This window comes from Schistocerca gregaria, chromosome 9 (assembly GCF_023897955.1).
Source record: "Schistocerca gregaria isolate iqSchGreg1 chromosome 9, iqSchGreg1.2, whole genome shotgun sequence".
Taxonomy (NCBI): Eukaryota; Metazoa; Arthropoda; class Insecta; order Orthoptera; family Acrididae; genus Schistocerca; species Schistocerca gregaria.
The window spans coordinates 3,504,956-3,518,570 of NC_064928.1; the positions used below are offsets into that span (position 1 = coordinate 3,504,956).

The following is a 13,615-nucleotide window of genomic DNA, read 5'->3' on the forward strand; positions in this document are numbered from 1 at the left end:
ACCTGAAAGACACCCTAACGGATACATAGAGAGTAGTGTTTGTCTGCTGAATAATGGGAGTGCAAGGGTCTGTGTCGTCTATATGGCTGTATGTAGCACCATTAGTCTTCGGGGGGGGGGGGGGGGGGCGGGCGTAGCTCAGATGGTAGAGCGCTCGCTTAGTATGCGAGAGGTACTGGGATCAATACCCAGTGCCTGCAGGATTTTTAACACACCTACATGCGCACCTTGATATGCAAGTGGAATACTTCACAGCCAGCAGATGTGTCTAGGAAGATACAAGCTTGCGCCGAGTTCACGTAAATCCCACTGCACATTCCTATTCTTTGCGTGCAGTCAGCTGCTCCTGGTGTTGTTAGTTGTGACTGCTGATAACAGATGCCGTAGCAATCAATTCATGGAGTGAGTTGTATGTTTTGCGATAGTCTGTCTCTGACAAGCAAGCACAGGTGACATAGGTGCGAACACAGGAAGCTTGCAGACCCTCGCTGCCTGCAGACACCGAGCAGCCACACTAGGAGGGCGGCCTAAGCCGTAGGCGAATTGTGCTCATTCGCTTTGGCGCGACGTCGAACTATAAATAATGCTGTCACTAGCGTGAGCGTCGTGGAAAGTCGGAAAAGTCGGCTGCGAGGGTGAGTGCCAAGTTTGGGGAGCGTTTCGTAGTATGCGCAGTGCAATGGAGACGCGGAAACTTGTTGTGGCCCAGTGTTTTGCAGTTGGACGACAAGATTGGTACACAGTAGTAAAGAGCGAGGCACTGAGTTGGCATAAATAATGTAGTGCACAATGGTTCTCGAGATGTGTTTGTTACCTCAGGTGCTGTATAATTGTCTACAATGAGTGAAAACGGAGCAATTTGTGACGGCTCTTTCAATTTAAGACGTTAAAAACAGACGGAATTTGCATTTGTAATACCAGAGCATCGAAACTACTTGGAACTTTTGTGTATATGAACGGGTCCGCGCCTTTGTACTCTGCTCCCTTCACCGCTACAAACCAACCAACCATCGTGTCCGTGCGCATCTGAGTCGCAAACAATGGGGAATAGCGCAGTTTGCTCGTGCATGGGGCGTAGCTCAGTTGGTAGAGCGTTCGCTTGGCATGTGAAAGGTCCAGGGTTCAAGCCGCGGCGCCTCCATTTTCTGTGGTCAGTGCATGGTAAGTGTTGGTCGCGGCGAACCTAAAGGCACGCAAGATGTTGCAAAGCCAGCGTCACAGACTGATATGATGTATACTGACGTAAGGAGAGCAAGATGTAAGTGTGGGGACCGGTTGTTATCGAGGTGTCATCGAGTGCAGATCTGTCTTAGGTATCGCGGCTTAACCTCATTGAAGTCTAGAGGGTGGACAACACGTTGGTCTTACTCAGAGCGGTGTCCGAATTCTATTTTCGACGTTATACGTGCCACTTTCATTTTGGCAACTACGATTCGATACAGAATGCACGAAACCTGAAAGACACCCTAACGGATACATAGAGAGTAGTGTTTGTCTGCTGAATAATGGGAGTGCAAGGGTCTGTGTCGTCTATATGGCTGTATGTAGCACCACTATTCTTCTGGGGGGGGAGGGGGGGCGCTCGTAGCTCAGATGGTAGAGTGCTCGCTTAGTATGCGAGAGGTACTGGGATCAATACCCAGTGCCTGCAGGATTTTTAACACACCTACATGCGCACCTTGATATGCAAGTGGAATACTTCACAGCCAGCAGATGTGTCTAGGAAGATACAAGCTTGCGCCGAGTTCACGTAAATCCCACTGCACATTCCTATTCTTTGCGTGCAGTCAGCTGCTCCTGGTGTTGTTAGTTGTGACTGCTGATAACAGATGCCGTAGCAATCAATTCATGGAGTGAGTTGTATGTTTTGCGATAGTCTGTCTCTGACAAGCAAGCACAGGTGACATAGGTGCGAACACAGGAAGCTTGCAGACCCTCGCTGCCTGCAGACACCGAGCAGCCACACTAGGAGGGCGGCCTAAGCCGTAGGCGAATTGTGCTCATTCGCTTTGGCGCGACGTCGAACTATAAATAATGCTGTCACTAGCGTGAGCGTCGTGGAAAGTCGGAAAAGTCGGCTGCGAGGGTGAGTGCCAAGTTTGGGGAGCGTTTCGTAGTATGCGCAGTGCAATGGAGACGCGGAAACTTGTTGTGGCCCAGTGTTTTGCAGTTGGACGACAAGATTGGTACACAGTAGTAAAGAGCGAGGCACTGAGTTGGCATAAATAATGTAGTGCACAATGGTTCTCGAGATGTGTTTGTTACCTCAGGTGCTGTATAATTGTCTACAATGAGTGAAAACGGAGCAATTTGTGACGGCTCTTTCAATTTAAGACGTTAAAAACAGACGGAATTTGCATTTGTAATACCAGAGCATCGAAACTACTTGGAACTTTTGTGTATATGAACGGGTCCGCGCCTTTGTACTCTGCTCCCTTCACCGCTACAAACCAACCAACCATCGTGTCCGTGCGCATCTGAGTCGCAAACAATGGGGAATAGCGCAGTTTGCTCGTGCATGGGGCGTAGCTCAGTTGGTAGAGCGTTCGCTTGGCATGTGAAAGGTCCAGGGTTCAAGCCGCGGCGCCTCCATTTTTTGTGGTCAGTGCATGGTAAGTGTTGGTCGCGGCGAACCTAAAGGCACGCAAGATGTTGCAAAGCCAGCGTCACAGACTGATATGATGTATACTGACGTAAGGAGAGCAAGATGTAAGTGTGGGGACCGGCTGTTATCGAGGTGTCATCGAGTGCAGATCTGTCTTAGGTATCGCGGCTTAACCTCATTGAAGTCTAGAGGGTGGACAACACGTTGGTCTTACTCAGAGCGGTGTCCGAATTCTATTTTCGACGTTATACGTGCCACTTTCATTTTGGCAACTACGATTCGATACAGAATGCACGAAACCTGAAAGACACCCTAACGGATACATACAGAGTAGTGTTTGTCTGCTGAATAATGGGAGTGCAAGGGTCTGTGTCGTCTATATGGCTGTATGTAGCACCATTAGTCTTCGGGGAGGCGGGCGTAGCTCAGATGGTAGAGCGCTCGCTTAGTATGCGAGAGGTACTGGGATCAATACCCAGTGCCTGCAGGATTTTTAACACACCTACATGCGCACCTTGATATGCAAGTGGAATACTTCACAGCCAGCAGATGTGTCTAGGAAGATACAAGCTTGCGCCGAGTTCACGTAAATCCCACTGCACATTCCTATTCTTTGCGTGCAGTCAGCTGCTCCTGGTGTTGTTAGTTGTGACTGCTGATAACAGATGCCGTAGCAATCAATTCATGGAGTGAGTTGTATGTTTTGCGATAGTCTGTCTCTGACAAGCAAGCACAGGTGACATAGGTGCGAACACAGGAAGCTTGCAGACCCTCGCTGCCTGCAGACACCGAGCAGCCACACTAGGAGGGCGGCCAAAGCCGTAGGCGAATTGTGCTCATTCGCTTTGGCGCGACGTCGAACTATAAATAATGCTGTCACTAGCGTGAGCGTTGCGTGAGCGTCGTGGAAAGTCGGAAAAGTCGGCTGCGAGGGTGAGTGCCAAGTTTGGGGAGCGTTTCGTAGTATGCGCAGTGCAATGGAGACGCGGAAACTTGTTGTGGCCCAGTGTTTTGCAGTTGGACGACAAGATTGGTACACAGTAGTAAAGAGCGAGGCACTGAGTTGGCATAAATAATGTAGTGCACAATGGTTCTCGAGATGTGTTTGTTACCTCAGGTGCTGTATAATTGTCTACAATGAGTGAAAACGGAGCAATTTGTGACGGCTCTTTCAATTTAAGACGTTAAAAACAGACGGAATTTGCATTTGTAATACCAGAGCATCGAAACTACTTGGAATTTTTGTGTATATGAACGGGTCCGCGCCTTTGTACTCTGCTCCCTTCACCGCTACAAACCAACCAACCATCGTGTCCGTGCGCATCTGATTCGCAAACAATGGGGAATAGCGCAGTTTGCTCGTGCATGGGGCGTAGCTCAGTTGGTAGAGCGTTCGCTTGGCATGTGAAAGGTCCAGGGTTCAAGCCGCGGCGCCTCCATTTTTTGTGGTCAGTGCATGGTAAGTGTTGGTCGCGGCGAACCTAAAGGCACGCAAGATGTTGCAAAGCCAGCGTCACAGACTGATATGATGTATACTGACGTAAGGAGAGCAAGATGTAAGTGTGGGGACCGGCTGTTATCGTGGTGTCATCGAGTGCAGATCTGTCTTAGGTATCGCGGCTTAACCTCATTGAAGTCTAGAGGGTGGACAACACGTTGGTCTTACTCAGAGCGGTGTCCGAATTCTATTTTCGACGTTATACGTGCCACTTTCATTTTGGCAACTACGATTCGATACAGAATGCACGAAACCTGAAAGACACCCTAACGGATACATAGAGAGTAGTGTTTGTCTGCTGAATAATGGGAGTGCAAGGGTCTGTGTCGTCTATATGGCTGTATGTAGCACCATTAGTCTTCGGGGGGGCGGGCGTAGCTCAGATGGTAGAGCGCTTGCTTAGTATGCGAGAGGTACTGGGATCAATACCCAGTGCCTGCAGGATTTTTAACACACCTACATGCGCACCTTGATATGCAAGTGGAATACTTCACAGCCAGCAGATGTGTCTAGGAAGATACAAGCTTGCGCCGAGTTCACGTAAATCCCACTGCACATTCCTATTCTTTGCGTGCAGTCAGCTGCTCCTGGTGTTGTTAGTTGTGACTGCTGATAACAGATGCCGTAGCAATCAATTCATGGAGTGAGTTGTATGTTTTGCGATAGTCTGTCTCTGACAAGCAAGCACAGGTGACATAGGTGCGAACACAGGAAGCTTGCAGACCTCGCTGCCTGCAGACACCGAGCAGCCACACTAGGAGGGCGGCCTAAGCCGTAGGCGAATTGTGCTCATTCGCTTTGGCGCGACGTCGAACTATAAATAATGCTGTCACTAGCGTGAGCGTTGCGTGAGCGTCGTGGAAAGTCGGAAAAGTCGGCTGCGAGGGTGAGTGCCAAGTTTGGGGAGCGTTTCGTAGTATGCGCAGTGCAATGGAGACGCGGAAACTTGTTGTGGCCCAGTGTTTTGCAGTTGGACGACAAGATTGGTACACAGTAGTAAAGAGCGAGGCACTGAGTTGGCATAAATAATGTAGTGCACAATGGTTCTCGAGATGTGTTTGTTACCTCAGGTGCTGTATAATTGTCTACAATGAGTGAAAACGGAGCAATTTGTGACGGCTCTTTCAATTTAAGACGTTAAAAACAGACGGAATTTGCATTTGTAATACCAGAGCATCGAAACTACTTGGAACTTTTGTGTATATGAACGGGTCCGCGCCTTTGTACTCTGCTCCCTTCACCGCTACAAACCAACCAACCATCGTGTCCGTGCGCATCTGAGTCGCAAACAATGGGGAATAGCGCAGTTTGCTCGTGCATGGGGCGTAGCTCAGTTGGTAGAGCGTTCGCTTGGCATGTGAAAGGTCCAGGGTTCAAGCCGCGGCGCCTCCATTTTTTGTGGTCAGTGCATGGTAAGTGTTGGTCGCGGCGAACCTAAAGGCACGCAAGATGTTGCAAAGCCAGCGTCACAGACTGATATGATGTATACTGACGTAAGGAGAGCAAGATGTAAGTGTGGGGACCGGCTGTTATCGAGGTGTCATCGAGTGCAGATCTGTCTTAGGTATCGCGGCTTAACCTCATTGAAGTCTAGAGGGTGGACAACACGTTGGTCTTACTCAGAGCGGTGTCCGAATTCTATTTTCGAAGTTATACGTGCCACTTTCATTTTGGCAACTACGATTCGATGCAGAATGCACGAAACCTGAAAGACACCCTAACGGATACATAGAGAGTAGTGTTTGTCTGCTGAATAATGGGAGTGCAAGGGTCTGTGTCGTCTATATGGCTGTATGTAGCACCATTAGTCTTCGGGGGGGCGGGCGTAGCTCAGATGGTAGAGCGCTCGCTTAGTATGCGAGAGGTACTGGGATCAATACCCAGTGCCTGCAGGATTTTTAACACACCTACATGCGCACCTTGATATGCAAGTGGAATACTTCACAGCCAGCAGATGTGTCTAGGAAGATACAAGCTTGCGCCGAGTTCACGTAAATCCCACTGCACATTCCTATTCTTTGCGTGCAGTCAGCTGCTCCTGGTGTTGTTAGTTGTGACTGCTGATAACAGATGCCGTAGCAATCAATTCATGGAGTGAGTTGTATGTTTTGCGATAGTCTGTCTCTGACAAGCAAGCACAGGTGACATAGGTGCGAACACAGGAAGCTTGCAGACCCTCGCTGCCTGCAGACACCGAGCAGCCACACTAGGAGGGCGGCCTAAGCCGTAGGCGAATTGTGCTCATTCGCTTTGGCGCGACGTCGAACTATAAATAATGCTGTCACTAGCGTGAGCGTTGCGTGAGCGTCGTGGAAAGTCGGAAAAGTCGGCTGCGAGGGTGAGTGCCAAGTTTGGGGAGCGTTTCGTAGTATGCGCAGTGCAATGGAGACGCGGAAACTTGTTGTGGCCCAGTGTTTTGCAGTTGGACGACAAGATTGGTACACAGTAGTAAAGAGCGAGGCACTGAGTTGGCATAAATAATGTAGTGCACAATGGTTCTCGAGATGTGTTTGTTACCTCAGGTGCTGTATAATTGTCTACAATGAGTGAAAACGGAGCAATTTGTGACGGCTCTTTCAATTTAAGACGTTAAAAACAGACGGAATTTGCATTTGTAATACCAGAGCATCGAAACTACTTGGAATTTTTGTGTATATGAACGGGTCCGCGCCTTTGTACTCTGCTCCCTTCACCGCTACAAACCAACCAACCATCGTGTCCGTGCGCATCTGAGTCGCAAACAATGGGGAATAGCGCAGTTTGCTCGTGCATGGGGCGTAGCTCAGTTGGTAGAGCGTTCGCTTGGCATGTGAAAGGTCCAGGGTTCAAGCCGCGGCGCCTCCATTTTTTGTGGTCAGTGCATGGTAAGTGTTGGTCGCGGCGAACCTAAAGGCACGCAAGATGTTGCAAAGCCAGCGTCACAGACTGATATGATGTATACTGACGTAAGGAGAGCAAGATGTAAGTGTGGGGACCGGCTGTTATCGAGGTGTCATCGAGTGCAGATCTGTCTTAGGTATCGCGGCTTAACCTCATTGAAGTCTAGAGGGTGGACAACACGTTGGTCTTACTCAGAGCGGTGTCCGAATTCTATTTTCGACGTTATACGTGCCACTTTCATTTTGGCAACTACGATTCGATACAGAATGCACGAAACCTGAAAGACACCCTAACGGATACATAGAGAGTAGTGTTTGTCTGCTGAATAATGGGAGTGCAAGGGTCTGTGTCGTCTATATGGCTGTATGTAGCACCATTAGTCTTCGGGGGGGCGGGCGTAGCTCAGATGGTAGAGCGCTTGCTTAGTATGCGAGAGGTACTGGGATCAATACCCAGTGCCTGCAGGATTTTTAACACACCTACATGCGCACCTTGATATGCAAGTGGAATACTTCACAGCCAGCAGATGTGTCTAGGAAGATACAAGCTTGCGCCGAGTTCACGTAAATCCCACTGCACATTCCTATTCTTTGCGTGCAGTCAGCTGCTCCTGGTGTTGTTAGTTGTGACTGCTGATAACAGATGCCGTAGCAATCAATTCATGGAGTGAGTTGTATGTTTTGCGATAGTCTGTCTCTGACAAGCAAGCACAGGTGACATAGGTGCGAACACAGGAAGCTTGCAGACCCTCGCTGCCTGCAGACACCGAGCAGCCACACTAGGAGGGCGGCCTAAGCCGTAGGCGAATTGTGCTTATTCGCTTTGGCGCGACGTCGAACTATAAATAATGCTGTCACTAGCGTGAGCGTTGCGTGAGCGTCGTGGAAAGTCGGAAAAGTCGGCTGCGAGGGTGAGTGCCAAGTTTGGGGAGCGTTTCGTAGTATGCGCAGTGCAATGGAGACGCGGAAACTTGTTGTGGCCCAGTGTTTTGCAGTTGGACGACAAGATTGGTACACAGTAGTAAAGAGCGAGGCACTGAGTTGGCATAAATAATGTAGTGCACAATGGTTCTCGAGATGTGTTTGTTACCTCAGGTGCTGTATAATTGTCTACAATGAGTGAAAACGGAGCAATTTGTGACGGCTCTTTCAATTTAAGACGTTAAAAACAGACGGAATTTGCATTTGTAATACCAGAGCATCGAAACTACTTGGAATTTTTGTGTATATGAACGGGTCCGCGCCTTTGTACTCTGCTCCCTTCACCGCTACAAACCAACCAACCATCGTGTCCGTGCGCATCTGAGTCGCAAACAATGGGGAATAGCGCAGTTTGCTCGTGCATGGGGCGTAGCTCAGTTGGTAGAGCGTTCGCTTGGCATGTGAAAGGTCCAGGGTTCAAGCCGCGGCGCCTCCATTTTTTGTGGTCAGTGCATGGTAAGTGTTGGTCGCGGCGAACCTAAAGGCACGCAAGATGTTGCAAAGCCAGCGTCACAGACTGATATGATGTATACTGACGTAAGGAGAGCAAGATGTAAGTGTGGGGACCGGCTGTTATCGAGGTGTCATCGAGTGCAGATCTGTCTTAGGTATCGCGGCTTAACCTCATTGAAGTCTAGAGGGTGGACAACACGTTGGTCTTACTCAGAGCGGTGTCCGAATTCTATTTTCGACGTTATACATGCCACTTTCATTTTGGCAACTACGATTCGATACAGAATGCACGAAACCTGAAAGACACCCTAACGGATACATAGAGAGTAGTGTTTGTCTGCTGAATAATGGGAGTGCAAGGGTCTGTGTCGTCTATATGGCTGTATGTAGCACCATTAGTCTTCGGGGGGGCGGGCGTAGCTCAGATGGTAGAGCGCTCGCTTAGTATGCGAGAGGTACTGGGATCAATACCCAGTGCCTGCAGGATTTTTAACACACCTACATGCGCACCTTGATATGCAAGTGGAATACTTCACAGCCAGCAGATGTGTCTAGGAAGATACAAGCTTGCGCCGAGTTCACGTAAATCCCACTGCACATTCCTATTCTTTGCGTGCAGTCAGCTGCTCCTGGTGTTGTTAGTTGTGACTGCTGATAACAGATGCCGTAGCAATCAATTCATGGAGTGAGTTGTATGTTTTGCGATAGTCTGTCTCTGACAAGCAAGCACAGGTGACATAGGTGCGAACACAGGAAGCTTGCAGACCCTCGCTGCCTGCAGACACCGAGCAGCCACACTAGGAGGGCGGCCTAAGCCGTAGGCGAATTGTGCTCATTCGCTTTGGCGCGACGTCGAACTATAAATAATGCTGTCACTAGCGTGAGCGTCGTGGAAAGTCGGAAAAGTCGGCTGCGAGGGTGAGTGCCAAGTTTGGGGAGCGTTTCGTAGTATGCGCAGTGCAATGGAGACGCGGAAACTTGTTGTGGCCCAGTGTTTTGCAGTTGGACGACAAGATTGGTACACAGTAGTAAAGAGCGAGGCACTGAGTTGGCATAAATAATGTAGTGCACAATGGTTCTCGAGATGTGTTTGTTACCTCAGGTGCTGTATAATTGTCTACAATGAGTGAAAACGGAGCAATTTGTGACGGCTCTTTCAATTTAAGACGTTAAAAACAGACGGAATTTGCATTTGTAATACCAGAGCATCGAAACTACTTGGAACTTTTGTGTATATGAACGGGTCCGCGCCTTTGTACTCTGCTCCCTTCACCGCTACAAACCAACCAACCATCGTGTCCGTGCGCATCTGAGTCGCAAACAATGGGGAATAGCGCAGTTTGCTCGTGCATGGGGCGTAGCTCAGTTGGTAGAGCGTTCGCTTGGCATGTGAAAGGTCCAGGGTTCAAGCCGCGGCGCCTCCATTTTTTGTGGTCAGTGCATGGTAAGTGTTGGTCGCGGCGAACCTAAAGGCACGCAAGATGTTGCAAAGCCAGCGTCACAGACTGATATGATGTATACTGACGTAAGGAGAGCAAGATGTAAGTGTGGGGACCGGCTGTTATCGAGGTGTCATCGAGTGCAGATCTGTCTTAGGTATCGCGGCTTAACCTCATTGAAGTCTAGAGGGTGGACAACACGTTGGTCTTACTCAGAGCGGTGTCCGAATTCTATTTTCGACGTTATACGTGCCACTTTCATTTTGGCAACTACGATTCGATGCAGAATGCACGAAACCTGAAAGACACCCTAACGGATACATAGAGAGTAGTGTTTGTCTGCTGAATAATGGGAGTGCAAGGGTCTGTGTCGTCTATATGGCTGTATGTAGCACCATTAGTCTTCGGGGGGGCGGGCGTAGCTCAGATGGTAGAGCGCTCGCTTAGTATGCGAGAGGTACTGGGATCAATACCCAGTGCCTGCAGGATTTTTAACACACCTACATGCGCACCTTGATATGCAAGTGGAATACTTCACAGCCAGCAGATGTGTCTAGGAAGATACAAGCTTGCGCCGAGTTCACGTAAATCCCACTGCACATTCCTATTCTTTGCGTGCAGTCAGCTGCTCCTGGTGTTGTTAGTTGTGACTGCTGATAACAGATGCCGTAGCAATCAATTCATGGAGTGAGTTGTATGTTTTGCGATAGTCTGTCTCTGACAAGCAAGCACAGGTGACATAGGTGCGAACACAGGAAGCTTGCAGACCCTCGCTGCCTGCAGACACCGAGCAGCCACACTAGGAGGGCGGCCTAAGCCGTAGGCGAATTGTGCTCATTCGCTTTGGCGCGACGTCGAACTATAAATAATGCTGTCACTAGCGTGAGCGTTGCGTGAGCGTCGTGGAAAGTCGGAAAAATCGGCTGCGAGGGTGAGTGCCAAGTTTGGGGAGCGTTTCGTAGTATGCGCAGTGCAATGGAGACGCGGAAACTTGTTGTGGCCCAGTGTTTTGCAGTTGGACGACAAGATTGGTACACAGTAGTAAAGAGCGAGGCACTGAGTTGGCATAAATAATGTAGTGCACAATGGTTCTCGAGATGTGTTTGTTACCTCAGGTGCTGTATAATTGTCTACAATGAGTGAAAACGGAGCAATTTGTGACGGCTCTTTCAATTTAAGACGTTAAAAACAGACGGAATTTGCATTTGTAATACCAGAGCATCGAAACTACTTGGAATTTTTGTGTATATGAACGGGTCCGCGCCTTTGTACTCTGCTCCCTTCACCGCTACAAACCAACCAACCATCGTGTCCGTGCGCATCTGAGTCGCAAACAATGGGGAATAGCGCAGTTTGCTCGTGCATGGGGCGTAGCTCAGTTGGTAGAGCGTTCGCTTGGCATGTGAAAGGTCCAGGGTTCAAGCCGCGGCGCCTCCATTTTTTGTGGTCAGTGCATGGTAAGTGTTGGTCGCGGCGAACCTAAAGGCACGCAAGATGTTGCAAAGCCAGCGTCACAGACTGATATGATGTATACTGACGTAAGGAGAGCAAGATGTAAGTGTGGGGACCGGCTGTTATCGAGGTGTCATCGAGTGCAGATCTGTCTTAGGTATCGCGGCTTAACCTCATTGAAGTCTAGAGGGTGGACAACACGTTGGTCTTACTCAGAGCGGTGTCCGAATTCTATTTTCGACGTTATACGTGCCACTTTCATTTTGGCAACTACGATTCGATACAGAATGCACGAAACCTGAAAGACACCCTAACGGATACATAGAGAGTAGTGTTTGTCTGCTGAATAATGGGAGTGCAAGGGTCTGTGTCGTCTATATGGCTGTATGTAGCACCATTAGTCTTCGGGGGGGCGGGCGTAGCTCAGATGGTAGAGCGCTTGCTTAGTATGCGAGAGGTACTGGGATCAATACCCAGTGCCTGCAGGATTTTTAACACACCTACATGCGCACCTTGATATGCAAGTGGAATACTTCACAGCCAGCAGATGTGTCTAGGAAGATACAAGCTTGCGCCGAGTTCACGTAAATCCCACTGCACATTCCTATTCTTTGCGTGCAGTCAGCTGCTCCTGGTGTTGTTAGTTGTGACTGCTGATAACAGATGCCGTAGCAATCAATTCATGGAGTGAGTTGTATGTTTTGCGATAGTCTGTCTCTGACAAGCAAGCACAGGTGACATAGGTGCGAACACAGGAAGCTTGCAGACCCTCGCTGCCTGCAGACACCGAGCAGCCACACTAGGAGGGCGGCCTAAGCCGTAGGCGAATTGTGCTTATTCGCTTTGGCGCGACGTCGAACTATAAATAATGCTGTCACTAGCGTGAGCGTTGCGTGAGCGTCGTGGAAAGTCGGAAAAGTCGGCTGCGAGGGTGAGTGCCAAGTTTGGGGAGCGTTTCGTAGTATGCGCAGTGCAATGGAGACGCGGAAACTTGTTGTGGCCCAGTGTTTTGCAGTTGGACGACAAGATTGGTACACAGTAGTAAAGAGCGAGGCACTGAGTTGGCATAAATAATGTAGTGCACAATGGTTCTCGAGATGTGTTTGTTACCTCAGGTGCTGTATAATTGTCTACAATGAGTGAAAACGGAGCAATTTGTGACGGCTCTTTCAATTTAAGACGTTAAAAACAGACGGAATTTGCATTTGTAATACCAGAGCATCGAAACTACTTGGAATTTTTGTGTATATGAACGGGTCCGCGCCTTTGTACTCTGCTCCCTTCACCGCTACAAACCAACCAACCATCGTGTCCGTGCGCATCTGAGTCGCAAACAATGGGGAATAGCGCAGTTTGCTCGTGCATGGGGCGTAGCTCAGTTGGTAGAGCGTTCGCTTGGCATGTGAAAGGTCCAGGGTTCAAGCCGCGGCGCCTCCATTTTTTGTGGTCAGTGCATGGTAAGTGTTGGTCGCGGCGAACCTAAAGGCACGCAAGATGTTGCAAAGCCAGCGTCACAGACTGATATGATGTATACTGACGTAAGGAGAGCAAGATGTAAGTGTGGGGACCGGCTGTTATCGAGGTGTCATCGAGTGCAGATCTGTCTTAGGTATCGCGGCTTAACCTCATTGAAGTCTAGAGGGTGGACAACACGTTGGTCTTACTCAGAGCGGTGTCCGAATTCTATTTTCGACGTTATACGTGCCACTTTCATTTTGGCAACTACGATTCGATGCAGAATGCACGAAACCTGAAAGACACCCTAACGGATACATAGAGAGTAGTGTTTGTCTGCTGAATAATGGGAGTGCAAGGGTCTGTGTCGTCTATATGGCTGTATGTAGCACCATTAGTCTTCGGGGGGGCGGGCGTAGCTCAGATGGTAGAGCGCTCGCTTAGTATGCGAGAGGTACTGGGATCAATACCCAGTGCCTGCAGGATTTTTAACACACCTACATGCGCACCTTGATATGCAAGTGGAATACTTCACAGCCAGCAGATGTGTCTAGGAAGATACAAGCTTGCGCCGAGTTCACGTAAATCCCACTGCACATTCCTATTCTTTGCGTGCAGTCAGCTGCTCCTGGTGTTGTTAGTTGTGACTGCTGATAACAGATGCCGTAGCAATCAATTCATGGAGTGAGTTGTATGTTTTGCGATAGTCTGTCTCTGACAAGCAAGCACAGGTGACATAGGTGCGAACACAGGAAGCTTGCAGACCCTCGCTGCCTGCAGACACCGAGCAGCCACACTAGGAGGGCGGCCTAAGCCGTAGGCGAATTGTGCTCATTCGCTTTGGCGCGACGTC

The 13,615-nt window shown here is 49.3% G+C and overlaps 9 non-coding genes across 9 annotated transcripts; all 9 read left to right on the forward strand.

The window, feature by feature from the left end:
- Positions 1–127: 127 nt before the first annotated feature.
- Trnat-agu (transfer RNA threonine (anticodon AGU)) lies at positions 128–200 on the forward strand. Its single transcript has one exon. It is a non-coding gene; the product is annotated as a tRNA-Thr (tRNA).
- Positions 201–3,019: 2,819 nt separating this feature from the next.
- On the forward strand, positions 3,020–3,092 carry Trnat-agu (transfer RNA threonine (anticodon AGU)). The gene has a single exon. It is a non-coding gene; the product is annotated as a tRNA-Thr (tRNA).
- A 1,379-nt stretch (positions 3,093–4,471) lies between these two features.
- Positions 4,472–4,544, forward strand: Trnat-agu (transfer RNA threonine (anticodon AGU)). Its single transcript has one exon. It is a non-coding gene; the product is annotated as a tRNA-Thr (tRNA).
- Positions 4,545–5,922: 1,378 nt separating this feature from the next.
- Positions 5,923–5,995, forward strand: Trnat-agu (transfer RNA threonine (anticodon AGU)). The gene has a single exon. It is a non-coding gene; the product is annotated as a tRNA-Thr (tRNA).
- Positions 5,996–7,374: 1,379 nt separating this feature from the next.
- Positions 7,375–7,447, forward strand: Trnat-agu (transfer RNA threonine (anticodon AGU)). The gene has a single exon. It is a non-coding gene; the product is annotated as a tRNA-Thr (tRNA).
- Positions 7,448–8,826: 1,379 nt separating this feature from the next.
- Trnat-agu (transfer RNA threonine (anticodon AGU)) lies at positions 8,827–8,899 on the forward strand. The gene has a single exon. It is a non-coding gene; the product is annotated as a tRNA-Thr (tRNA).
- Positions 8,900–10,267: 1,368 nt separating this feature from the next.
- On the forward strand, positions 10,268–10,340 carry Trnat-agu (transfer RNA threonine (anticodon AGU)). The gene has a single exon. It is a non-coding gene; the product is annotated as a tRNA-Thr (tRNA).
- Positions 10,341–11,719: 1,379 nt separating this feature from the next.
- On the forward strand, positions 11,720–11,792 carry Trnat-agu (transfer RNA threonine (anticodon AGU)). The gene has a single exon. It is a non-coding gene; the product is annotated as a tRNA-Thr (tRNA).
- Positions 11,793–13,171: 1,379 nt separating this feature from the next.
- Trnat-agu (transfer RNA threonine (anticodon AGU)) lies at positions 13,172–13,244 on the forward strand. Its single transcript has one exon. It is a non-coding gene; the product is annotated as a tRNA-Thr (tRNA).
- The last annotated feature ends 371 nt before the right edge of the window (positions 13,245–13,615 follow it).